Source organism: Podarcis liolepis (assembly GCF_965112155.1).
Source record: "Podarcis liolepis genome assembly, chromosome: 4".
Classification (NCBI taxonomy): Eukaryota; Metazoa; Chordata; class Lepidosauria; order Squamata; family Lacertidae; genus Podarcis; species Podarcis liolepis.
Window position 1 is genome coordinate 31,164,695 of NC_139558.1, and position 26,409 is coordinate 31,191,103.

General features: G+C 42.8%; 1 protein-coding gene across 1 annotated transcript in view; it reads right to left on the minus strand.

Moving 5' to 3' along the window:
* The window catches only part of GPR45 (G protein-coupled receptor 45), a 550,360-nt gene extending 524,418 nt beyond the window's left edge, over positions 1-25,942 (minus strand). The window contains exon 1 of the mRNA XM_083501578.1: positions 25,868-25,942. The gene's annotated coding sequence lies outside the window, so the exon portion shown is untranslated. The remainder of the gene's footprint in view (positions 1-25,867) is intronic.
* Between the last annotated feature and the right edge of the window lie 467 nt (positions 25,943-26,409).

The following is a 26,409-nucleotide window of genomic DNA, read 5'->3' on the forward strand; positions in this document are numbered from 1 at the left end:
CTTAAGTATGTTTGCTAACAATTTCTTTTTTATGTGCTATGTGGTAGACAATATTTTCCAGCTATTTTAATTAGCCTTCTCAATGCCCCCTTTCACCTGAGAGTTTCTCATTACTGGGGAACATATGGATGTATATGTTTCTTCGGCAATCAGATCTGAACAAAATAATTATTCACTCATTTTCCAATTACTCCTCAGAATCAAATGAAACAGGGCTATTTGCAAAGACAGTTTCTCATAATAAATCCCATGAAACCATATTTAATGTATCTTCCATTCAAGCCGTTTAATTTCAAGATCACAGTGTAGATGGCAAAGGGAGGAGGGTGGAGGAGGGAGGGAATTTTTACACACCAACAATAAGGGGTCTCAAGAGTAGGATTAGAGATCAAGTGAATAGCAGATTAAGGGGAAAAAACAAATTTATTAAAAGAGAATTAATAACAGGTTAAATGATTAACCTTTGCATATGTTGCTGCCTCACCCACCATGTTCGGAATGCTCCAGAAACTTGATATAGTTCATGGAAACTTTACAGACAGTGGAAACAGAGGAGCTCCCTCTTGGTGTGACATGATAGCTGCCACAGTACATCTCCTTCCTGCAGTGCTTTAGTGCTGCTGGAAGCATGAGTTCATATAGGACATATAGAACAGGCATAGGCAACCTCGGCCCTCCAAATGTTTTGGGACTACAATTCCCATCATCTCTGACCACTGGTCCTGTTAGCTAGGGATCAAAAATGTAGTCCCAAAAATATCTGGCGGGCCGAGTTTGCCTATGCCTGATATAGAACTTCTCAACACCAGTGCCATTCATCCTGTGTCCTGGCGTGGCAATGATGTAGAAGAAAATGTGGTTTGGATATCTTGCACATGACCAGGAGCTTACTCTGTAGCAGAGTGTTGAAGGAAAGAGACATGCCACAGGTTAGATAAGGCAGGGGTAGGGAACTCATGCCAAAAATGTGCCTGTCTCTCTGTGGTCCACAGGACTCTCCTTGGGCCACACCCCTTCCTCAGTATTCAGGCTTTTGCCTGAATGAAAGTGCGTTCCATTCCTACACACACATGTGTAGAAACCTCTGACACCTGTATGGCTAGAACGTGGCCTCCTGTATAAAGGTAAGAGTCACACCTGTGGTCCACCCACATTTGCCTTTGACCATGCTGGCATGTGTCCTCCTCAGGCTCAGATGTTTCCTTAGATGGAAATGTAGCCCTCTGAGGTAAAGTACCACCACTAGCAAGTCCAAGTAGATGCCAGTGTGGTTGACAAGCTAAGTCAATGAAGCTATAATAGGCAGTAAGACTTCTTTTGAAAAGTGGAAGACTTGACTAAGTCTTAACAAAGGAACACCAACCAAATCAAAACAAATATAAGGGGACATGCAGAGGACAACAAGAAGAAGGAGGACAATCTGAGGAGCATATGCCTAAAAACATGAAAGCAATGAATACAGCTTTCTTTAAATACATCTGCTAGCGTGTTGTTGAATTGTTAGACATCAGAAGTATGAAAAAGTAGCTGAAAGAAGATAGGTGGTTGTGGAGAAGGTAAATGAATTCTTTGTGCCAGTCTTCACTGTGGAAGATGTTGAGCACCACACACAACTGAATCAGTTAGGAAAATAATAATAATAATCTAAAGAATTTAGGCAAATAGAGGCAAACAGAGAAATGTCCCCAGTTAATTACAAATCACCGACAAATTACAAATGAACTCAAATCTAAAATTTTTGCTCCTGTAACAAAAATATACAACTTGTCACTAAAATTGGCCTCTTTACCAGATGATTGAGAGGTAGCTAATGCAACACCATTTTTTTAAATAAAAGGATTCTGGAAAATGAGGAAATTACATGCTTGCAACCAGCTTCTATCCTGGGTAAATTAGTGGAAAGGACTGCAAAAGATAATATTATGTGGTTGAGCTTCCTGTGTTTGGGGTAATCTCAAAGGGTTGGCACCCCCAGAATGCAGTGGAAGAGCCTCACTCTGGGAAAACCGCCTTGCAGTCCCAGTCGCAGGGAAACTGGGCCAGGCTGGGGCTCAGAGCATGTGCAGATGCAGTAAACATACTGGACATTGTTTTGGGGTTCAAATAGGCCACAACTTTATTGCTTACAAATGTAAGTAGGTTTTGGCATAGGCATTGGAATAGGCATTCAGGGTCGATCCTGGATGAAGCATTTTTCTATGATGCACATTAAGCAGGGCTGATCCCTCAAGACCTCAATTTTGGGGTGGGGTGCTATGGTCCATCAGTCCCCATCGGCATCTGGACAGAAGCACCTGCTCCCAGACATCCTTAATGCAGCACCCATGAATCCCTGTAGTGAACAGGAATACACTCCCAACTACCTCCCACACAAGAGTAGGGATCCAACCCAATGCTTCATCTGTGAGAAAGTTGTGACAATTGCTAAACGTCTAGACAGGCCCAATTCGTCTTCAGGAAAATTCCTCCCTAGCCTGGAATACGGTGACTGAATATCTCCAAAGCAAGGTCACAGCACCTGCCAGTTCACCTTTGGGAAGGGTCTTGTGCTACACAGGGTGGGAGGATGGGGAATTCAGCCCCAACTGAGGCCTTCTTTTATCCCTAGCAAACAGACCTGAGTGAAGAAGGGCTAAAGTCCTCATCCAGGTGTGCCAGCAAGCCAAGCCATCATAAACTATTTTGGATTCATCTGTTTAAATCCAGCAAAGCCTGTGATTGCAGACTCTCTAAGTTTCCCTACTTTCCAAGGACAGTCCAGGATTTGCAGAAGCTATCCTGGTTTCTGATTTGATCCCACAATGTCCCGCTTTTCCTTCAGACGTCCCTATTTTCATTGGAGAAATGTTGGAGGGTATGTGACTGGTTTGTTTAAAGTGTAGTCCTCAGGGGAACCTGTGCGGCCAGAGAAGGAGGGGATATTGTCCCTCAATGACCACTTTGGGTCAGAGGAATTGCAGGCCAGGCTGCAATTGCCACTCCACCTCATCTGCAGGTAAGTGGTTCTTCATGATTAAGGTATCACCCCTGCCTGAACAGTAAGCCTTGCACAGGGAAAATCAAAATGCCTTTGATAAAGTCCTGCCTCACTCACTAAAGTTTAGAATTCTTTGGAGAGAATGAACATATAGGAAGAGGCAAACTTGTAGGCATGCTTTGGCTAAATCCCTCACCAAAGACACTGGAAAAAAACTTAGGGAGCAATCCAAACTCAAGATCTGCTGAGACGAGCAGAGTTTGGAGCAGGCAAATCTCTGGCTGAGCCCTCATGATAGCTCTGCTGGAGATACACCAGCAGAGGTCCTCTGTCTTGCTTCAGCCAGGGCTCAGCCAGTGCCAGCTGAGCTGAGGCCAGGGTCAGTCTCAAAAAAGCAGTGTGGAGGGAGAGATGGTCAGGGGGACCCCCTGTTCCAAACTAGGTTATGTGACCTAGCAACCTGGCTGAAGTCACACTGGCAAAAAAGGTGGCTCTAGTCACACTCTATTTTTTAAAAAAACTTCTTTTCCCTTTGCCAGGCTCTGGATAGCTGAACTGGCAGTAGCCCCACTCCTGAATGGAGTTTGGACTAGCAGTAAATTACTCTGGCATAATTTACCTCATGCTGGTCTCCTATGGTTTGCTCTGCCCATTATCGTGCAATGAGAGCACAGATTCCGATATGCATTGGTTGATTGTGAAAGAAAAGGAAGCCGGGAGATGGAAAAAAAATAGACAGTTTTTACAATGTAGAGAAATAAGCAGGGAGGCTTCCCTCAAGGGACTTTTTCCTGAACTGCTGTCACAGAACAAAAAAATGATTTGGTATCAGAGTTGCATGGTGAGGCCATCCACGTTTCTGGATGACAATGAATTATTCAGGATGTTGAAAGCAGAATGTGAAGAACTCCAAAAGGATCTATCCAAACTGGGTGAATGGATAACAAGATGGCACAGGAGATTCACAGTGGGATCCTGAACATCATGACTCAGAAGTAAGCCCCATTGAGTGCAATGATACTTACTACCAGGAATGTGTGAGTACCGGTAAGTTTAGAGTGAAGCAAATTTTAAGTACAAAGAGATGCGCTTTGGAACAAATATATCCCTCAGTTTCACATAAATACTGTTGGGATCTGAACTGGGGTGAGTCCCAAGAAAATAGATCTTGAGGATCTATCAATGAAAGCCTCCACACAGTGTGCAAAAGTGATGGAAAAAGCAATTCTGTGCTGAGGTTTATTAGGGAAGGAACTGAAAATAAAACCTCCAGTATCATTCTCCCTTTTTATTTATAAAAAACCTGTGATGTAGCACCTGTCCGCATTGTGTGAAACACTATGTCACCCTTCTCAAAAAAAGGATACTGTAGAGCTAAAGAGGTGAAGAAATGGGTAACCCAAATTATCAAGGGGATGGAACAGTTTTTGCAGGAAGAAAGGCCAAAAGCATTTCAAACATTTTTCTTTAGGAAAGAAACACAAAGCTCAAGTGAGGACATTAGAGAGATTTATAAAGAATACACAGTGTGGAAAAATATCACAGTTTAGTGGTAGGATATATGATTTGCATACAAAACTTTAAAGTACCACTACCAGTCAGCACAGATCAGTTTTCCATAACTGGATTTTCTCCAGAGCATGTTCTTCTGTCAGGGGAAGAGTTATTTTGATAGAGGAAGACGATTTTGGAATCAAACCACCTACCATGTTAAGGTGGGTTGCTGTAGTTTCTGTGTGATGTGAAAGCACTCTACACATGCTCTGGAACATTTGTATCTGAGAGCTCAGCCCAGGCTGAGGGTCCAGAATGTAATGCTCTTAGGCTTCTGCCTTGAGCTGAGCTCTAAAACATCAGTGCTCAAATGAAGCTCTGGCTGCTGATGGAAAATAATGTATTCTCAGCTGAGATTTCTTTCTGCCTAAAATTAGAGAGCACAACTTTCGTGCCAAAAATACCCTAGAAATAGCTATTTATATAATCAAATCTTCTTCCTCTCTATTTTTTTAATAGAAAAAACACGCTCTATTCTTCCAGTATTAGAACACTGCTGATTAAAAAAACAAATCCTTACATTAATATTATTTTGTGGTCCATAGATCATAATAACCTTCTGTTAGTTGCTTCTCAGTGCCAGGAAGGTTGTGAGGAGGAAGCAAAAACAGTGGATGATGACAGCTGTCATCCGATGACTGAATCACTTTTGAAATTGGAGAACAATCTTGTGTTTTGCCCCTTTAGCTGAGGATCCGAATGCTTTGACACCGGGCTACAGTTTTGTGTCGGCAATTTTTCTGTATCCCAGCTCCAAATCAGAGGCCAGCTGACTCATGGCATGGAAGCCCATAAAATGCTCAGATACAAACCACCTGCACAGAAACCGCTCACTTTCCACATCTCCTTTTATTTCTCCCATAATAGCACCATAATAATTTTGCCTTATCCTTCAGAGGTATTTTGCTCACTTTATTATAGTGTTGTCTACTGCAGCTCAGCCTCAGTCATCATTTCTATGACAAACAAATAACCAGCCTTTAAAAATCCATTCAGGGATGAAACCTGGTGTACATAGCCACAGCGTGAAAACAATTTATTGTGCTCCCCCTTCTTTTTAACAGTATGCACTTTGTTTAACTCTGTTGAAGGGTTTTGTTTTGTTTTTAAAAGAAAGCTATAGCAGGATTTCTTTCTTTCTTTCTTTCTTTTTTTCCAAATAAGAGGTTTCCTGAAACAGAGGCCTATAATTTTTGTACTCCAGCAGATCCTCCGGCAAGGTATTATTCTGAATGCACACATTTGCAAAATGATAAAATTGAATGCGGGGATGAATTATATTATATTGTCCTTTTATTCAGACCAGTCAGATGTTGAAAAATAGAGACAAATTGGAAGGACTTCAGAGAAGGGTTGGTGGTGTGGAAAACACATCCTATGAAGAAAGGGTGAAAGAGCAGGAAGATTGAGAAGCCGGTAGCCTCTCAAATTCTCGAACCTTTATTGGCATATCTACAAGATTCCAGTAGGGTAAATCTTCATGTCACATGACAAACCACTTTTTAATTAAGAACACTTAAGAAGAAAAAGAGTTTGTGTTGTGGCAAAGAGGGGTGGTATTTAAAGAAAAGGAATCAAATCCCTCCCCAGGCATGTTCAAGCCCTTGGGCATGTTTGAGGTAGCTTTTTGGCTCCAAGGCAAAGTCTGATGCCCGCATTATTTCCTTGCCGGTTCTGAAAGATGAAGATGTACCAAGTTCCAAAATTTACTTATTTACATAATTTACGCATCCATCATTTACATCCTTAAAAGTGTGTATTACGAAAACTGATTGCAATGATTTAGTGCAGAACTAAGTAGTACACCATGCTAGCAATTAGCTATACCTCCATTTATTTGATACATTATGATGATTTAAGGCTCTTCATGTTGCATTTAGCAATCTCATATGCATGTCGGGGTGCAAGCCCATACATGCACCTGCCATATAAAGCAACGTTTATGCAGCCACGGCAGACATAACAGTATATTCAGGGTAGGGGGTGTCTGCATCCGAAGGAATTGCTGTCGAACTGTGTGATGGCCCTCAGAAAACAAGCAATTTCTGTGTGTCTGATTAGTCGACAATCCATAGACTATGACACATTAAAGGTACTGCCGAGATTTGTTGGCTTCGTCGGTTGTGTAGCTCGAGCTCACAAAAAAAATCTTTAGGGCTCAAAGGAAAATCAAAGGATAATGGCTCTTAGGGGAACGTTGAATTGCATGGCTTCCCAACCCCAAATTATAAAGTTGTAGCTCTTCAGCTGCATCCCTGCCTGCCACCGAGCAAACATAGACATTTCCAAGGAAAAAAGGCAATCATACCCACCCCCTTTTTTTAAGATACTGAGACATCAGGGTTCACTCAAACAAGTCAAGCCAAATTAATTAGTAGCTCATTTGCATAGCCTCATCCTATTGGCTGACATATTCCACAGGTGTGTTTGTGTGGGGGAAGCTATCAGTGTTTAGCTTCTCCTAGTGACAGGGGTACATTGTTGGGGAAGCCTGTGTCTCAAAGTTGCCAGATTCCAGGTGCCAGGGCCAGCGCAGACTGTCTCAAATACTCTGGGAAAGGACCTGAGCGAAGCCTACCTGCTCTGTCAGGCCCACCCCAAGGGAGGCCCTGCCTGCAGTCCTGCCTGCCTTTGGTCAATTTTGCAGGCAGGCTTGGAACCATTTTCCTGGCTGGCAAGGAGAACGACAAGGCCCCTTGCCAGCTGGGCAGATCCTAGCAATGATGGCCCACATTGGATCCTGGTAAAAGGAGGCATCACCGGCCTGCAACGCCACTGTACCAGGTCTTCCAGTATTGGCAGGAGTACATTGTTGGGGAATCCCATGTCTCAGAGTTGCCAGGTTCTATCTTGTAGGCATCACTCTCTGCCCAACTTTTTTCAGCAGGGGGAAATATGTAGCCACGTTCCGTTTCCCAAGGTCTGCTTGATGTGCAAACAGGTGGCTCCCCAAGGACCAACTGGTACTGTAAGTACAAGGCACTCAGCCTGGTATTTGTATTCGATGTTACAAGAAAAGGACCGATACCCCGCCAACTCGAAGGAAGAAGCACCTCCTTATTTCCATCACAGGCAGCGAGAAATTCTCTCATTATCATGCATAACTCTACCAGTTCTGCATACTTGAAATGAACGAATCGATTGTGCATCTCACAAAGTGGACCTGGATTTCGAAATAACCAGCACATGCAGAATCCACTGCCGCCCCCCCCCCAAGCCTCTGAATATCATGTTATTTGTGCATTTCAGTGATTGTTAGTTATTCATCTTCGCTCACATCGTCAGCAGGCATATGGGGGAAGTCTATACAGAAGCCAGCAGAGAGGAAGAAGCAAGTAAAATAAACAGATGGGTGGACAGGGAGGAAACAATATTAAGTAGTTAAATAGACAATATAATGTCTAGAGAGAAAAATAAAGGGGCTAAGAGGGAAGGAAGGGCTCTGATAGTAACCTTCCCTATGTTCCCCCCCTTCTCTCCCCCCCCCCCCATTCACACAGTGAAACTAGGAAGGGTAGCTTCTCAGGAAAATTACGAGGCGTCTGTAAACAAATGCAAAGATCAGAAACATGAAGATACAAGGGTGTATGGGAGCCAAGAAACTCTGTGTCTCTGGTATGAAATGCTTTACCTTTAATGGCGTCCTGCCCGTTTTCTATTGACATAACTGATAGCAGAATATCTGATAGCCAAGTGAGGATTGCCGAGTTTAACCAAAACAAAGTGAAGCAGTGGGACTCCGCGGAAGCTCAAATGCGAACGACTATAAAATGCCAGCTGGTTGAATAATGAAAAACAGATTAATGATCTGACTCAGAACTGATTTGTTGCTAGAAATGGACTGCGGTGTTGTGGTTCCAGATTCATTCTCCATTCCCTTTTCAACCATTCAGAAAGTGGTCAAGAATGTGCCAGCATTTGCAAATAAAGGGTAGTGAAGTTGCTGGTTCTTGTGACGATATCGTGATGCTTATGATAGCTGAGGATTTCCTTAAAGCAGGATGGCTAACCTGTTCCATTTCAATAATCCCTATCCATTGGTCAATTGGACTGGAGCTAATGGAAACAGGAATGAATGGGAGATGTACAGGGGAGCAAAGGGCTTTCTACTTTCTGAAGGGCCACTCCCCATGTGACTTTTCCTTACGCTAGTGTGCAAAACCTGTGGGGAAGCCAACAGAAAAAGTCTGAACGGCATCCTTGTTTTCAAGCACGAGAGTAGCCAAACGAGAGTTCAAGACACGCATTTGGCAACACTCTTCAGATCCATTCCGTTCGGTTTGTTCATTTTATGTATCGTGTCACACTGCCAAAAAGAGCCCTGAAGCAATTTGCAGGGACAATAACCTACAAAATATACAATTAAAAAATCCATTAAATTGAAAGAAATCTACTAAAAGTGCTCAAAACTGGTACACTCCCAGTACATTTTCGAGCACGATTCAAAGTGTTGGTGCTGACCTTTAAAGCCCTAAATGGCCTCAGTCCTGTATACCTGAAGGAGCGTCTCCACCCCCATCGTTCAGCCTGGACATTGAGATCCAGCGCCGAGGGCCTTCTGGCGGTTCCCTCATTGCGAGAAGCGAGGCTACAGGGAACCAGACAGAGGGCCTCCTCGGTAGTGGCGCCCGCCCTGTGGAACGCCCTCCCATCAGATGTCAAAGAGATAAACAATTACTTGACATTCAGAAGACATCTCAAGGCAGCCCTGTTCAGGGAAGTTTTTAATATGTAACGCTGTACTGTTTTTAAGACTTGATTGGGAGCCGCCCAGAGTGGCTGGGGAAACTCAGCCAGATGGGCGGGGTATAAATAATAATAATAATAATAATAATATATTATTATTATTATTATTATTATTATTATTATTATTATTATTACACCAAATGCATCGCTGGCATTGTGGGAAAGGAGGCAGAGAAGCCTTTGCTGCGGGTGCTTGAAGGTGACATCTCATGCCACTCGGGGTGAGGACCTGGGTGGGCTGGAGAGCAGGGATGAACGATGCCAAACTGCTTATAAGCCCCAGAGTTGGCACAGAGGGGACCTCTTTGGACAAGGGACAGAAGGGCAGTGAGTGGGTTGCCCTAGGTTGGAGATGAGGCAGGAGCTGCTGCTAAAACCACTTGGCTGTTTTAGTTGGCTGGCTGTCCTGTTTTCTTTAACTAGGTATTTGGTTAAATTGGAAAATCTAATAATTGTCTTTACTGCTGCTCAGTGTGCAGTTGTACCTCAGGTTGCAGATGCTTCAGGTTGCGTTTTTTCGGGTTACAGACCCACCGAAACCCAGAAGTACTGAACGGGTTACTTCCAGGTTTCAGCGGTCGCACATGCGCAGAAGCACTAAATCTCGCTTTGCGCATGCACAGAAGCGCCGAATCGCAATCTGTGCGTGTGCAGATGCGCCGCTGCAAGCTGCGAATGCTGCAGGTTGGAACGTTTATCCTGCACGGATCATGTTCGCAACCCGAGCGTCCACTGTATTTGTTCTGTGGTGAGCTTGCTAATCTGCTTATGTTATTTATCTGACTTCTTTTTACAGATTCTGGAAGTTTTGGGTGCCACGCAACTAAATGAATGCACTAGCGTGATGGTTAGCGCTAATGCGATGGGCCTTCCCTGCCCCCATCTCCCCCCAGTGGAGTACCTTGGGCTCTCAAATTTCAGTAGCACCCTGTGCAATGCCATAATTCAACCCCCCTCCACCTCTTGCACTCCATTCTAAATCATAGTTGTGGCGTCCCCTACGGTGCCCCCAAGATCCGGTGCCCAGTGCAACCAAACCAGTTGTGCTTCCCTCAATCTACCTCTGCTTCCACCATCCCCAAATCCAGAGATTGAGAGAATCCCCATAACAGATTTCGGATGTGCACAGGGGGAGGAAAGCGAGAGAACATTATGTGGGGCTAGGAGAAATCCTAGCGCTGATGGAGCAATTTGGTTGCAACAATAAATTATACGATTATAAAACATATGCAACCATTAAATGAGACATTGCGTTGTATGCAACTCATAGAAGACCCATTGGGATGAATGCACAAGCTTATCTTGTGCCCATTAATTTTAATGGGTCTACTCTGTGTAAAGCTAGGCTGGATAAAACCCTCGAGTAAAAGTTCTTGCAGAATAGGAGCTTGTTTTATCATTATAGGGCAGGAATAGGGAACCTATGGCCTTCCAGTTGTTGTTGGAGTACATGTTCCACCTTCTCTAACCATTGACCATGCTTGGTGGGACTAATGAGGATTGGAGTTTATTCCACAACACGTTCTGATAGACATCAGCTACCAATCCAATACAGATTTAGGTGTGGTTTTAAGCCTATTGAAATCAATATAATGGATGAAATCTGTACACAGAGATATCTGTGCATAGAGAAATCTGTACACAGCAATATCTGGAAAGTTGTGTTTCCCCATCAGCACTGAAAGGTTTAATGCACTAATCTCTGCTTGCAGATTTCATCAAATATCTTGATTCCAATAGGTTTAAAACCACACCTAAATCTGTATTGGATTGGTAGCTAATGTCTATCAGAACGTGTTGTGGAATAAATCCAGTTTTTGATGTGCACACATCACCAATGCCTCCCTCACTGTATGTTTAGCAAAACATGAGGGTAGGGCTTGACTGATTTTCATCATTATTAGAGAAAAAGGCATTAGTGTTTTCTTACAGATGGTCACCTATGCTGGAAGCACATGAAGAGAATCCTAAATTGTGGAAAGATTATTCTAAATTTAGGGAAGCATTAACTCCCTAATGCTAAAGGTGGAGCCATGCTGCTAAACATATTAGTATTTCCTAATTCAAACACCTGTTCTGCCCAAAAGATACATAAAAAGCTCTTATTTATTGCTCGCATCTCCATTTCAGATTTAATTTCACTATAAATTCATCTCATGTTAATTTATGTACAAACAAAGGCACACACATTTTAAATATCCAAAATGCTGGAAATAAACTTATTTTTTAATTTTGTGCTTGTTTTCTATTTGTCAACCAGCACATGAAAGGACGGAATAAATCAGTCTCTAATTGCCAGCGGTGCTAAATTTAGTGTGAGATCTGGAATCCTTTTGATCAAAACCGCTGAATATGAAATCATCCTCAGCTCTCTAGGCAACTTTATCCGCCTTTCTATTCTCCATCTGTCAGTCACCTGGGAATTTGTGAACTATTCCATATGTCAGGCTTGTCAATCACAATGGAATGTGGGAACTATCTGCCTACTGCATAGGAATTCTTGTTAAAAATTAATCGACATTAAGCTCGGAGTTCTATATTTTGTGTACCATACCATTTAGGGTTCCCATAATATTTTTCCTATAAAGAGAGGCTAAATAGATATGACATAACTATTCTAATAACTTCAGTGGCTATATATAGGCCATATAGAAGCACATCTTTCTCTCTCCCTCCCTCTATATCTTTACAGACCAAGGAAGCTCTAGTTAAAGTTGGTTTCTGTATTCCATTTTCAGTTGCTAACTTCATCCATCCATTCCTCAGGGGCTAAATTTTTACATTTCTTATCTCAACCCGAAAGGTGACTTAAGAAAGAGAAGGAAAGAGTACAAGTAAACTTGACTTAGACATTTTTAATAAGTGAGAAGGAAAGAAATATCCTTCTCTCTATTACATCCAGAAACTTCTCGCTGAACTTTTATCCAATAGCTGTTGTTCTTTGGCTGGGCAGGATGCAAGCAACTGCAGACATTTGTCTTAACCACATTAAGAAGCTATGTGTTGTAGTGACTACGTATAGGGATGAGCTTCTCAGTTGGAGAAGCATTGAGTTGTAAGACACTAATGTTGCAAAGGCAGAAGACCTTCTTGGTAGTGGTACCAGCCCTGTGGAACACCCTCCCATCAGATGTCAAGGAAATAAACAGCTATCTGACATTTAGAAGACATTTGAAGGCAGTCCTGTTTGGGGAAGTTTTTAATGTTTGATGTTTTATCATGTTTCTAATATTCTGTTGGGAGCAGCCCAGAGTGGCTGGTCAGGCACCTTATCCAAAAATTCCTATAATCTTGTAGGTCCTAAATCACCACTTGGTGGCTTGCTGATACTTGTATTGAGTGATTTTGCTCCTAGCCCAACATATGAATATGGGTGCTCACGTGGAACCAAAACTATCGGCTTTGACATCCCAGGTGGCTATAGGTCAAGAAAGATCTCTTCATGAGAACCTACTGAAAGCATATTCAAACAATAGATACATCTTCCACACAGTTCCAAATATTGTTCAACTGCATTTTCAGTTGATCATGGAACCAGTGCTTCATTAATTCCCACAATTAGCTGAACCACCTGATTACAGTAAAGAAAGTAATAGCATTGAAACTATCTACTTGATAGTTGAAGTCATCTGAAGACTGATGCTCCCCTTATCTCCTAAAGGAGGGAAAGGGGACCTGCGGCTTTTTGGATAGTGTTGGACTCCATCTCCCATTAGCCCCAGCTACCAGAGCCAATGGTCAAGGAGGATGGGAGTTATAGTCCAACCACAACTGGAAAGCCGTGCCCACCCTCATTTTACAGGTTGCCTACAAGTGAAAAGTTGTCATGCTGAACACATTAGACAGCTGCTTGTGTTTCAAGAAACACATTCAAGCTCTTTCAGACCAAGAAAGTAACTTCAAGAGATGACATAGCAGATAGCATTTCTTCTTATGATGCAAGATGTGCCTACAGTGGTATCTCGGGTTACATACGCTTCAGGTTACATACGCTTCAGGTTACAGACTCCGCTAACCCAGAAATAGTGCTTCAGGTTAAGAACTTTGCTTCAGGATGAGAACAGAAATCGTGCTCCGGCGGCGCTGCAGCAGCAGCAGGAGGCCCCATTAGCTAGAGTGGTGCTTCCGGTTAAGAACAGTTTCAGGTTAAGTACAGGCCTCTGGAACGAATTAAGTACTTAACCTGAGGTACCACAGTATTGAGAAGCTGCACCAAGTTCAAAGGGACATGATGCCACATAAATAGGTATAAAATTACACCCCTGAGGGGCATTTGTGGTGCCCATGAGTCAAATGTGTCTCCTCTAACACAGTTCTACCCATTCTGCATGCGGAGCCTGGAGCATATACTGCTGATGTTATTCCTTCTTTTTAATGGTGATCCATCCAACCATTCCAAAATGGTGCCAAGCTTGAAAGAAATGTGAGTCATTATTTTCAAATTATACACAGCCTGGATGTTGCAAACATGTTTCAGTGAGTGTGGTTGTTCTAATATGTTGTCGAGCTCTTTGTGGTGTGCTTTGATTTACGCCCTCTATCAGCCACCTTATTCTATTCAAACATTTATCACATCATTGAAATTCCTTATTTGCCCAGTTGTTCTGCTCTGAGGTTTGTCTGTTTACCCTGCACAGCACAGTTCAAGAGGGATGTTGACAAGTTGGAAAGGATTCAAAGGAGAATTGCAAAGATGATAAGGGGTCTGGAAGGTAAATCCTGTAAAGGACAGGCCGAAACAATGAGACTATGCTAAGATGAGACAAAAGAGACCAAAAGGGGGGCTTTAAACAATCCTTAGAAACATGAAAGAAAGAAGATATTACTTACTGGATTAAGACTTCAATCCTATATTAATTTGGGAAGAAAACCCATTAAATTCAGTGGAACTTTCTTCTGAGCAGACATGTACAGGATTGTACTGTAAGAGGCATGTATTGTAAAGGGTCTCAGAAGATGGAGAATAATCCTTTACACCAGGGGTGGGGAACTTCAGGCCCTCCACCACTTTTTAATCTGGTCCCAGTGACCAGGGACACTGACTTGCCCCCCACATTGAGAGGGTGCAGTCATGTGATGTGTCATGTGACATGGATGCCACTCGGCATGCGCCAGGCGGTAGCCGGGCTACAGCTGAGATGAGCAAAGCAAAGTTTGCCCACGCTGGTCCCAGTCATATGGAGGCTGGGATGAGTGTAGGCAATCATTGCTTCACTCATCCCAGCCTCAGCTTGGCTCCTGGGCTGCTGGGCAGAGGTTGCGGCTGGGGCCCCCTGCCAAACAATATTGGGGAAGCTGAAGCCCCCTCTGCTCCATATACCTGGCATTGCTGCCAGTGACTCTGTTCTCACCACAGCCTTTCCTCAGCCGGATCACTTTTCACCAGCTCTGATTTTTACCCTTCTTGAGTATTTTTGCTTGGCTGGAATGTGTCCTTGAGTACTGATAAAGCCTCTTGCTTCCTTGAAGAGACAGGGATGTGTGAGTGTGTGTAGAAACTAGACTACTGCACTATATACCATATACTATGCATACTATCAATAGGTTTGCCATATGCCCGGCAGTTGGCAGCAGTGTCCGGGCAGGAATAGGGGAAGTGTTTGGGAAAATCCGACCTAGTGCTGTTTTTGCTGTTTTCCCATAAAAATACCTCAGAAATGGTTTTTTTTTTTTGTGTGTGTGTTTGTTCACTCAGAAAGCTCATCAACTTTTCTGTCCAGATTTTCACTGTTTGAAATATGGCAACCCTAATCTCCAAGTCAAGTCACTTTATCGTGCATAGTGTGAAGAATGCTGCTTGCCATCATGTCCTGACTGCAGAGAGAAAGAAGATTCCACCTAAACATTAGGAAGAACTTCCTGACAGTAAGAGCTGTTCGACAGTGGAATTTGCTGCCAAGGAGTGTGGTGGCGTCTCCTTCTTTGGAGGTCTTTAAGCAGAGGCTTGACAGCCATATGTCAGGAGTGCTCTGATGGTGTTTCCTGCTTGGCAAGGGGTTGGACTCGATGGCCCTTGTGGTCTCTTCCAACTCTATGATTCTATTATTCTATGAGGGTTATCAGGTATATTGCATGACAGTAGAGATGATGGGGAAGAAAGTCGTTTGGTGCTCCTTTTGCAATGGACAGACCCAGCCTGACACTCCTGAACTTGCTTGTGGGTCAGAATCCAACAGTCAGTCAGATGACACACTTCTTCGGATTTTGCGGTGCAGATTAAGTGTGCAAAAAGTGCACCCAAGGTAAGCGTTGTACATAAAAAACAAGTATTTTACATTTAAAAAAACCCATTATACATAAAAATGAGTGTTTTGCATTTACAAATGTATACAATGTGCATAATTTATGGGGAAAGGCATTGAGAATTGCATGTTTTACATAAATAGTGAGTACACTTTAAATGCAGGCTTTGTGTGTGTTCTTTCAACAAATTTGCAGAATGAAACGGCTCAACATGAGCATGAGAGAAACTGCAGTGGGGTGGAATTAGCCTTCTTGCTCCATCCCTAATTTTACCTTTGGCTGGCTGTAATGGAAAACAAAACACAATCATTCAATGCAACATTAATAAGCAATACGAAGGGGTATTTTGTCAGTCCAAGGTGACTTTTACTTGACTCAGCTCCAGCTGCCACCTATAATTGTGACAGCATTTCATCTAGAGGGTTGGGGTGGCATCAAAGCTCGATACCTGTTTCTCTACCAGATCTGGCTTGACAGTAGAAAGCAAGAAGCCCCAAAACAAGGCTGGAAAGAAATAGCCCTCTCCCATTAGTACTCTCCAGCAACAGCTATGCTGGTGATTTCTCCAGACCTCATGCATCCACAGGACAGAGCCGTTGTCCATGAAATTTATTTAAGCTATTTATATTTACAGTGGTACCTTGGGTTACAGACGCTTCAGGTTACAGACTCCGCTAACCCAGAAATAGTACCTCGGGTTAAGAACTTTGCTTCAGGATGAGAACAGAAATCGCGTGACGGTGGCATGGCAAGCAGGAGGCCCCATTAGCTAAAGTGGTACCTCAGGTAGGAACGGTTTCAGGTTAAGAACGGACCTCCAGAATGAATTAAGTTCTTAACCCGAGATAGCACTGTATAGCAACCCCATGAGGTAGTTTAAAGTGAGAGGTGGGGCTTTGCATTTGGCATCTAAAAGAAATTTATACAGTGGTACCTCGGGTTACAGACGCTTCAGGTTACAGACTCCACTAACCCAGAAATAGTACCTTGGGTTAAGAACTTTGCTTCAGGATAAGAACAGAAATCGGGCGGGGGTGGCGGGGCAGTGGCAGTGGGAAGCCCCATTAGCTAAAGTGGTACCTCAGGTTAAGAACAGTTTCAGGTTAAGAACAGACCTCCAGAACGAATTAATTTCTTAACCCACTGTATATGCCTGGATTTCAGCTAAACTAGGACAAAACTGGATGTAATGTAAGTCATGTCAATAGCCCTTGTAAAATTATTGAAAAACAAGCAAATTGTGTGTATATGTGTGTGTGTCCAAATTGGAACTGTGGCATTAAGGAGGGACATTAGCCCTTGGCCCTCACCACAGTTCTAATCCAAATCACCCCCTCCCAGGGTAAAATAGTAGATTAGGACCATGGCAGGGCAAAAGGTCAAAGCTCCTCCTCATATCATGGTCTCCATTTAGTCCTCCATTCCTCCTGCTACATCTATTTATTTTTCAAAATAATCACGCAAGAGGGTGCTTAACGCCACATCCAGTTTGGCCTTTGTTAATGGGACTTCACTTTTTAAGGCAAAATTATCCAACTTAATTGGTTTACTTATCTTGCTGATAACCTGGAACCCGATTATAATCAATTTCAAAGGAATGAAATAGATGTGTCGAACTATATCGCCAGTAGGGTGTACGTACGGCTGTTCTGCATTCTCTTTCAAATATCACTTTGTGAATGCCAATAATAATAAAAAAGCACACATACCGCAAGGCTAGTTCACGTGTTTGGGAACTCTAAGACAATACTTTGAACAATGTGACTGTATAAACAACACATCTGAGAGCATAATACAGGTTTGTGTGTATGTGTGTGTTTTATCACACAGCAGTTCCAACAAATCTGCGATAGATTCATGTTGCCACCAGATACATTGGGGGGAAAACAAGTCAACAAGAGTGTTTCTTGGGAAAACCAGCCAATTTACTTGTGTAACCATCACATCTTTGCACAAATCTTTATTCTCTAGCAAACAGCAGTTCTGGTGCAAACTATTTCCCCCCTTTGGTGTCATCACAGACTCTTTTGTAACATAGCAGACCTTGTTCTGACGAGTCCAGGAAAAAAAGACTTGCTACCATGATTTTAACTGGAAGGAGATATGAAAAACAAATAAATCCAGATCTTGTGAGATGGCAGGGGAGCAAGGAAGAGATTTTTTTTTTCCTTTTGAGACAGCATCCAGGGAATGAATCTAGAAATAACAATTAGGGGCACCTCTCTAAAAAATGGGTTTTGAACATACAACGCATCCTTGCAATTTGATATTAGCAAGCTGTGTCCCAAGTTTTAATTAAAAAAAAAATGCTATGAGAAATCTCAACAGTGATGACATAATTTCACATCCCATCTTTGACAGTCACTTTTTAGTCTGTAACCATTATTCATTTACTTTATTCATTTACTTTAGCCACTGCTAAAACTTTGGCTTCATTATACAAGGCCAATTAAAAGAGGAAGACTGCTGAGGAAACATAATAGCACTTCCTTCAATTTATTACTCACGGTAGATGGCTTACAAAAAGAGAGAGAGGGGGAAAAAGGGGGGGGGAGAAGTCTCCGGGAAAAAAACACCCTTGTTCTGTTCGCAAGGCTGATGCATAGCTGCTTATGCTATAGATAATTAAGTGTTTTGGTGGGAAATTTGTTCATGAGACGGTTATATAATTAGACAAATTTGTTCACCTATCTTGGTTCATTGAAGTCTCCATGAGCTTCCTTTGCTTGGCAATGGGTCCTGATCCTAGAAGCTTTTATGCCTGATTAATTGTCAATATTAGGCAGGGGTTTGCTCATTAGCTTCGTGCAGGGCACATTGCCACTTGCAACAAGCCCCATTTGGAGAGATGATGTGTTAACTGTTAATAAACTGCAGTGTGCTGGTTGTTTATAAAACCGCAGCGTGCTAAAGGCAAGGCACATTCTGATACATTTCCGAGGGAAACAGCATAAATACATTTCCCCCCCTGTCCCTTGTATAAGCAGCAGAGCCAGTCAGGAATCTTATTGCATCCCCAGTGATACACACACACACACACACACACACACACACACACACACACAAATTTACTGCGTATTATTCAGGCAACATTTCAGGGGTTTTCCATCTGTCATGTCAACTACTTTAAATCACACGTACCCTGGTTTTCAACAAGAAGGAAGGAAATTAAAGTTCATATATTTCTACCAGACGCATTATTTGGTTGGGATATTTGTTGTCAGGGACTCGGCTCTGAATCTGAAGTTTGGTAGAGAAATTTGCATCCTGTTGAATTCAGCTCTTCCAAATCTGCTTTCTGACTAATTAGGCCCAATGCTAGGCAGTTCGTTCTTCCTAGCCTCCCCCATTAGAAAGTCTGAAGTGTGCTGTCTATCTGAAACTACTGCTCGCCTTATTGACAGGCAGTTGGGTCTCCTCCAGAATATTCCTAACTATTTGTGTGTGTGTGTGTGTGTGTGTGTGTGTGTTAAGACTTGCAGTTAGAAGCCATATTTTTGCAGGGCTGTGCTCAGGCCTATAGGTGTCATTAGTGCTTGTGCCAGCGAGGACTCTAGAGTCTTCTACTCTTCCTTGCCCCTAACAACTTTAATTTTTTTTTTAAGCCTCGGTTCCGGAGGAAACATGTTGTATAAGACCACCACGCAGTTAGATTTTTTACAAAACCAAAAAAGTCAAAGAATTGGGAAAAGGGCTATTTCCAAACCCCAAGCACTATGCAAATATGGTCATCTTCCAGGCACTGCTGCTCTCTGCAGTGGGAAAAGGCTGCCTCCATATTCTCCAGCATTGCAACTGCGTTTCGTGAAAGGTGACTGACAGAGGCTCAAAACTCAGAGGTCTTCTGTGCTCGCAAAAACTAAAGAGATGGTGCCAAAAGGCTCCCGACTCTAGAGAGGGCTTTTCAGAGGCTTATGGCTGTGTAGAAGACAGCACAATCAGCAATTCACGCCAGCACAGAGATGAATACAGGAGAAGAAAATGCCACCAAGAAAATAGGGTGGAAGTATTTATGGGTTCGCAGCTCCCCGTGCTCCTGTTAGGACAATCAGCCTCCAGTCATGGAGAGCTGGAGCTACTTTGAGTAAATGTATGTGGGGTTTGAGGCCATGTGTACAAGCCTGGGATAATGATGGTAGGGCCTGACCTTCTCCGCTGTCTCAGTTCCTCCTTGTTTAACTCTTAAATTTGCCTCTCTACATTTCTGCAGCAATTCACAACTTTTAAAAAATGCATTCTTATGAAAATTCTTCAGAACAAATTTCTTCTAACAAGCAGTTTTGACTAATGGACATATCTTTGCAAGCAATTTCTCCTAATGATATGCATGTTTTCTGTATAATAATAATAATAATAATAATAATAATAATAATAATGTATTTATACCCCGCCCATCCAACAGAATATTAAAATACAATAGTCAGTTAAACATTAAAAGCTTCCCTCAACAGGGCTGCTTTCAGATGTCTTCTAAAAGTCTGGTAGTTATTTTCCTCAATATTTTCATTTTTTTTGTAAAAATTGCTTGGTTGGAGAACCTCATCCCAAAATTCGGACCCATGTGAATTTCAAAGAATGTCTGTGTTTTGGTTCTCATATTGTTTTTCGAAAGTGCAAAATTGGAAGATTCACCTTTAAATATCATCTGAATCCAATTCCTTCCCCATCCTGAGCTGTGAGTAAGTCACACTGAACACAGTGGGCCTTCTGAATAAACTTGAACAGAATTGCGCTGTACATCTCAGGGTAAAATAAATATAACAGTTTCCTTCTGTTACATTTGGTAAAGAGCCCCACCTGTAAGCAAGTGTCTGCAATATTGTGAATGGAAAAAGTGTGAGTGCATATGCATCTCTACGTGGCTGTGTAAGAGAATGGAAACGTCTGTTTCGATGGGATCGCCTGCTGTTCATTTTAAAATTGGCAGTATACATTTCAGAAGAGATCAAAAGTGGTTTTGTTTAAATATCCTCATCCCAGATTCCTGCTTTGATGATCCCTAGGTGCAGCACAAGATCGTTATCGGTGCTTCGACTTGTGCCACGCAAAGTGTAGTTTGAAAATTAAGTGCTTTTTCTTCTGCTATACTTGAGACAAGTTAAAAGTTCAAAATGAGCAGGACACTCCCCATCCCCAGACTGCTCCATAATTATCCAGGAAAACTGGCTTACATACAATTTGGCTTAGGCTATACATCTAAAACAAGAATGGTGAACCTGTAGCCCTCTAGCAGTTTTTGGACTACACCTTCCATCATCCTTTACATTGGCAGTGATCCCTGGTGTCATGGACTGGCTGGATCTTTTGTCTCTAAAGAGCCTGGGAAGATAAAAAGAGTGTTTTGCCTAGTGCCAAAAGAACATAAAAGAAGTTCCTCTCATGGGAGAACATTGGGGCAATGTAGAAACTTCCCCATTGCATTCCAGCACACAAAATGCAGGTGGGGAGTGGGTGCAGAGCCCACAATCTGTCTCAGGGGTGTTAAACAAACAAAAGCAAGCAAGCAAACGTCAAGAGCCACCTCATTGACTGATCATCAATGCTTTCTGGAACTCAGTGCAATGGGCTTCTCAAGACCCAATCTTTGACACTGAGTTTTGCAGGCTATGCTGATCAGCAGTGCCTGAATTGTGCCTCTTGGCTCCACTGTTTTTACCTGTCCCACCACTGACATCATTGATCATATACCCTGGTCCTGAAAGACCTACATTGGCTCCCAGTATGTTTCCAAGCACAATTCAAAGCGTTGGTGCTGACCTTTAAAGCCCTAAATGGCCTCGGCCCAGTATACCTGAAGGAGCATCTTCACCCCCATCATTCTGCCCAGACACTGAGGTCCAGCTCCGAGGGCCTTCTGGCAGTTCCCTCCCTGCGAGAAGTGAGGTTACATAGAACCAGGCAGAGGGCCTTCTCAGTAGTGGCGCCCGCCCTTTGGAATGCCCTTCCTTCAGATGTGAAGGAAATAAGCAACTATCTGACTTTTAGAAGACATCTGAAGGCAACCGTGTTTAGGGAAGTTTTTAATATTTGATGTTTTTAATATTCTGTTGGGAGCTGCCCAGAGTGGTTGTGGAAACCAAGTCAGATGAGTGGCCTCTCAGACTCAAAGCGCCCGGTGAGTTTAATTTAGAACGGAGCTGGAGATTTTCCACTGCTGGACTAAAACAAAAGTAAATAAAAGCCCTTCAAATGAATGAGCCTTCTTTTCTAAAAACTACCAAAATCTCCCCCTTTTGTGGGGCATGAATGCACCAGCGGGAGAATTTTGGACCACCTTAATGCTGGTCCCTCAACTGTGAAATCCTTCAGTCTGGTTCTGATCAGAGACCATACTCTCTCATGTCTCCAAACTGCCCTAGGTGCTCCAGAATCTGTCTTGGACCTTACCCCTGTTTCCTGCTTGATATCTAGAAGTTTGCTCTTATTTTAGTGTTGGGATCCAGCCTTTCTTATCTGGTGACCATAGTTACTTGTTAGGTGAGCATTGCCCAGGCCACCTGACCATTTCCCCTACTGGTTCAGACCTGCATGGACTGAGCAACAAGCATTCAACAATATAGCTGGATAAGAATCATATTCAATTTTTCCTCTGAATACCTTCTGCACCTCAAACTGTAGTATGCCCCAATTTTTAACTTCAGGTCAAGGGCTGCTGTATCTGCTGTTTGTTAACAGATACATTGATGGTCACAATTTTGCAAGTTCCACAGATGTGCTTGAAGTCACACCTGCTTGACTGTGTAACTGAGTCCATGAAAACACTCATGATTCCTGCTTACTAGGCAATCTCCTTGTAAGGGTTGAGAAGAGCTATACAACAGGCTTTGTAGACAGAATTCCACTATAGCTGCCAGAGGACCCTAAAATGCAGCAGGAATGCATAAAAATAAAAAACTCCTCCAAGCTGTTGCCCAGAATCCAAAATTACCTAAATATACCACTGCAAATATGCCATGGTATTCTGACACCTGATAAATATCTTCTGGTAGAATATTTAACACCATCATCATATCTCCATTAAGATATGGTAGCAGCTCAATTTCATGCCACGATTTCCCCCTGAGAAAGCTGCTTTTTGAGGGGCACAACGCTCAGAAACACATGTTTTGGGGCATCACATGAGATTGCGAGAAATCACATGAGATCATGGCCCCCCAAATGGTCGCTGTCCTCTTGTGAGAAAAAAATATGATGCCCTGGTTCAGGGACGCTTCTGGGGTATGCTATATGGCTTTGTCCAAGACTACCAGAAAGATTGTATCTATACGAACCTCCCATCAGCATCAGAAGCATGGTTGGTGCTGACAAGAGAGAGGCAGCCTTTTCTGTGGCTATTCCCATATTGTGGAATTCTCTCCCAAGAAAGGTTAGATTGACTCCCTCTTTGTTATCTCTCCACCAACAGGCTAATACCTTCATGTTAAGACAGGCCTTTGAAAACCCAGGTGCAGATGATGCTGATCACTGGGCTGATGTCAGAGCAAACTATATTTTGCTCTGCATTTTGCTGGTTCTAAATGCATGTTGATGTGTTTCAAACTGTTGCTTTTGACTAGCTTGCTTTTTATTTTATGGTGCTGCTTTAAAATGTTGGAAGCCGGCTTGAATCTCAACTTGGGAGAAAGATGAGATACAAAGACATTAAGTAAACAAATAAGCAAAATCCCAAAGAAACAAGCATACTCACTTGTGCTTCCTGTACAGGATAAGTTAACAAGTCTTTAGTTAAGCCAGATTTCATTGTCTGGAGGTCCACCCCCTCCCTTGAAACACACGGTGGGGGGGGGGGGGAAATCAGACTTTTTTGGATAAAGAATGCCTGTAGCTTTGTGCTTTTCCTTGTAGCCGCAAACAATAGCAATGGTAAGATAACTCAGCCTTTGCAACTTGCAGAGAAAGCTGAATCTGTCTCATTTTCAGCATTAAGCAATACATGAAACCCACTTGGGGATCCTGGGAAAAACTCACTCGGCACTCACGTTATGCTTCGTTTTGTTTTTCTCCTCCCCTTGCTAGGCCTACATGAACTCTGAAGGGGTATCTAATTCCCCCTGGCTTCCTCACCTGTAATGAAATATACAGGAGCAAATGTCCCATTAGATGAACTCGGTTACAAGTGCTTCCTTAATTCATCGTTGCGGAAGAGTCATAACAACTGGTTCTGAATCTCGTACGGTATGTTGTAGGAAAACCACGGGAGCAGTCAGAGAAATGTTCTATACTTTGTGTGTCACAGTCACAAGTGCTGCTGATTCCAAAACGTTGACTAGCTGGAGAATGAGCAGACTGGCACTTCTTTCCATATGCGAGAACCTGCTTCAAACACAATTAGTTAAAATGAGTGAGGATTATGCAAGAGCATTATTCTGATGGGTCATGTGCAGGAGATCTTCCTTGTATGTCATGCCTCCCCCCCCCCATTGTCTTCACATGGGCAAATGTAGTACTTATAAAACACACACAAGACCTCATACATACTGATATCAGTGTAGAGATGACAGGAGACACTTCCTATGCCTTTTTAAATTTTTTTAAAAAATGATGGGGTTGGGGAGGGATGAAACCAGCTTCTATGTATTCAGTGTGCAGGTGAACTTCACTATAAATACAAAGTTTCATGAGCAGGTCTATGCGAATCATTAACTTTTCAAAAGGCACCAGTTCCCTTCTGTCACTAATGACATGCGTAACAGTTTAATGTAACACTACTTTTAATTATCAGAGCCCTTTCTTTTAAATATCAAATTTCCCCTTTCTAAATTGTCCTGAGTTCTCTTTACAGTCTCATCTGTCACTGTAAATGTCATCATTTTATTCCTCCTTTGGACGCAATGACAGGCCTTCTCTTATCCCTAACTTTATCTCTTTTTCCATCCTTTATTGTACTACAAAGATCCCTTTTTCGCCGTTTACAGCTGTATCCGCTTTCCACACGTGGCAAATGATTGCCTCAGTAAAGGTATTTTCTGTTTCAATCTCGCATTTTCCCAAGGGAGGACAAAAAGGGGACGAGCTCTCTGGAGTTGGTTTCACTGAGAAAATTGTTTAGAATTGCCTCATTCCTCAACAGATTAACAAACGCATACAATCCCGGCTTAAGTGCTATTGTACGGCACAATTTATCCATTATACTTTGTCCTTTCCATTTAGAAAACCCCTCTCACCAATTAAAGTAATACAGCCTTCCCATACCTGCCCCCAATTAAATCCAAGCTGTATTACCTGCCTTGATGCAGCTGGTCACACATTCCTACCACTTACCAGCATTCATTAAGACCTTTTCATTATAAAGAAGGGCTGGTGGCAGGAATTCAAGCTCCTGGCTCTATTTAGAGCCCACCTAAATGATCAGCTTTCAGCACAAGGTCCCCATAAGAGCAGGATTAAGTGAATGGAGGGGGAATTCGTACAGTAGCAAAATATCATTGTTTCCACTTTGATTGTGTCTTCTTAACCTTGCTGTAGCCAAAAAGCAACAAACCACACTGTCCATGTACAAGGTGGGGGGAGGGGGGAGAGAGAGAGACAGCTGGTCATGATTGAAATATAAGAAAGATGTCATGTGCTCCCAATTTTATTTCTTTATATCCCTAGGCTCCCGAGCCCCTTCCACCGAGAGGAAACAATAGCCGCTATACAAAATGATTCCCCTTTACAGATGTGCTTTGTCATTAACTACTAAGGCTTCGCTTGCTGCAGGCTGGCTCGGCGCTGCTTAGGAGCCGTTTTACTTACCGAGCTTAAATAAACTCGGGGAGAGGGGGAGGGAAGAGTTTGCCAAAGGAAAAAGAGAGAGAGAGAAGAAGAAGTTAAAATCGGATTTAAAGCCACCACAAAGATTTTGATTCACCATGCACAGTCCGGGGCTGTTCTGCATAGCAGAGTTATATGCAAAATCTCTTGTAGTTAATGCAGCCGCAGATTTAAACAGGAGTTTAAAACATAGGAGGAGAATAAATAGCTACTGCTAGCAGTCAGAGTTAAGGCACACATCTTCCATTAATTGTAATCTGTGAGTGGGGCTGCATTGAAGCATGGTCCATATGCTTACGGCAGATTCTTCATCCTACTGCCGGAATCCTTTTCAGCTGTGCATTTTTAGACATGCTGGTTTTCTTCTCTCCTGACATTATTGCACTTGGGGCTATGCCAAGATACTGTATATCCCTTCATATCATGAGGCTAGTTTTGTGGGGGCTAGTGGGGAGATGAGGTTTGCTTGCTAGTTTGCTTGCTTGCTGGGGAGATGGGTCATACAGTTCTTTTTTTTGGGGGGGGGACACTGCATGTGAACCATGACCCTTCATTTGTTGCTGGACTCCATTTTCCAATTGTGTTTTCGAGCACAACTCAAAGTGTTGGTGCTGACCTTTAAAGCCCTAAACGGCCTCGGCCCAGTATACCTGAAGGAGCGTCTCCACCCCCATCATTCTGCCCGGACGCTGAGGTCCAGCACCGAGGGCCTTCTGGCAGTTCCCTCATTGCGAGAAGCAAAGCTACAGGGAACCAGGCAGAGGGCCTTCTCGGTAGTGGCGCCTGCCCTGTGGAACGCCCTTCCAGCAGATGTCAAAGTGATAAACAACTACCTGACATTCAGAAGACATCTTAAGGCAGCCCTGTTTCGGGAAGTTTTTAATGTGTGATATTTTACTGTATTTTTGGTTTTTATGGAAGCCGCCCAGAGTGGCTGGGGAGGCCCAGCCAGATGGGCGGGGTATAAATTATTATTATTATTATTATTATTATTATTATTATTATTATTATTATTATCATCAGCCCCAGCCAGCCAGCCAGTCAAAGGTTAAGGATGATGGGAATTGTAGTCCTGTGTCATTCAGAGAGCCACAGGTCCTACAGCCAATTCATAGACGAACAGCAAACCCTTTTTG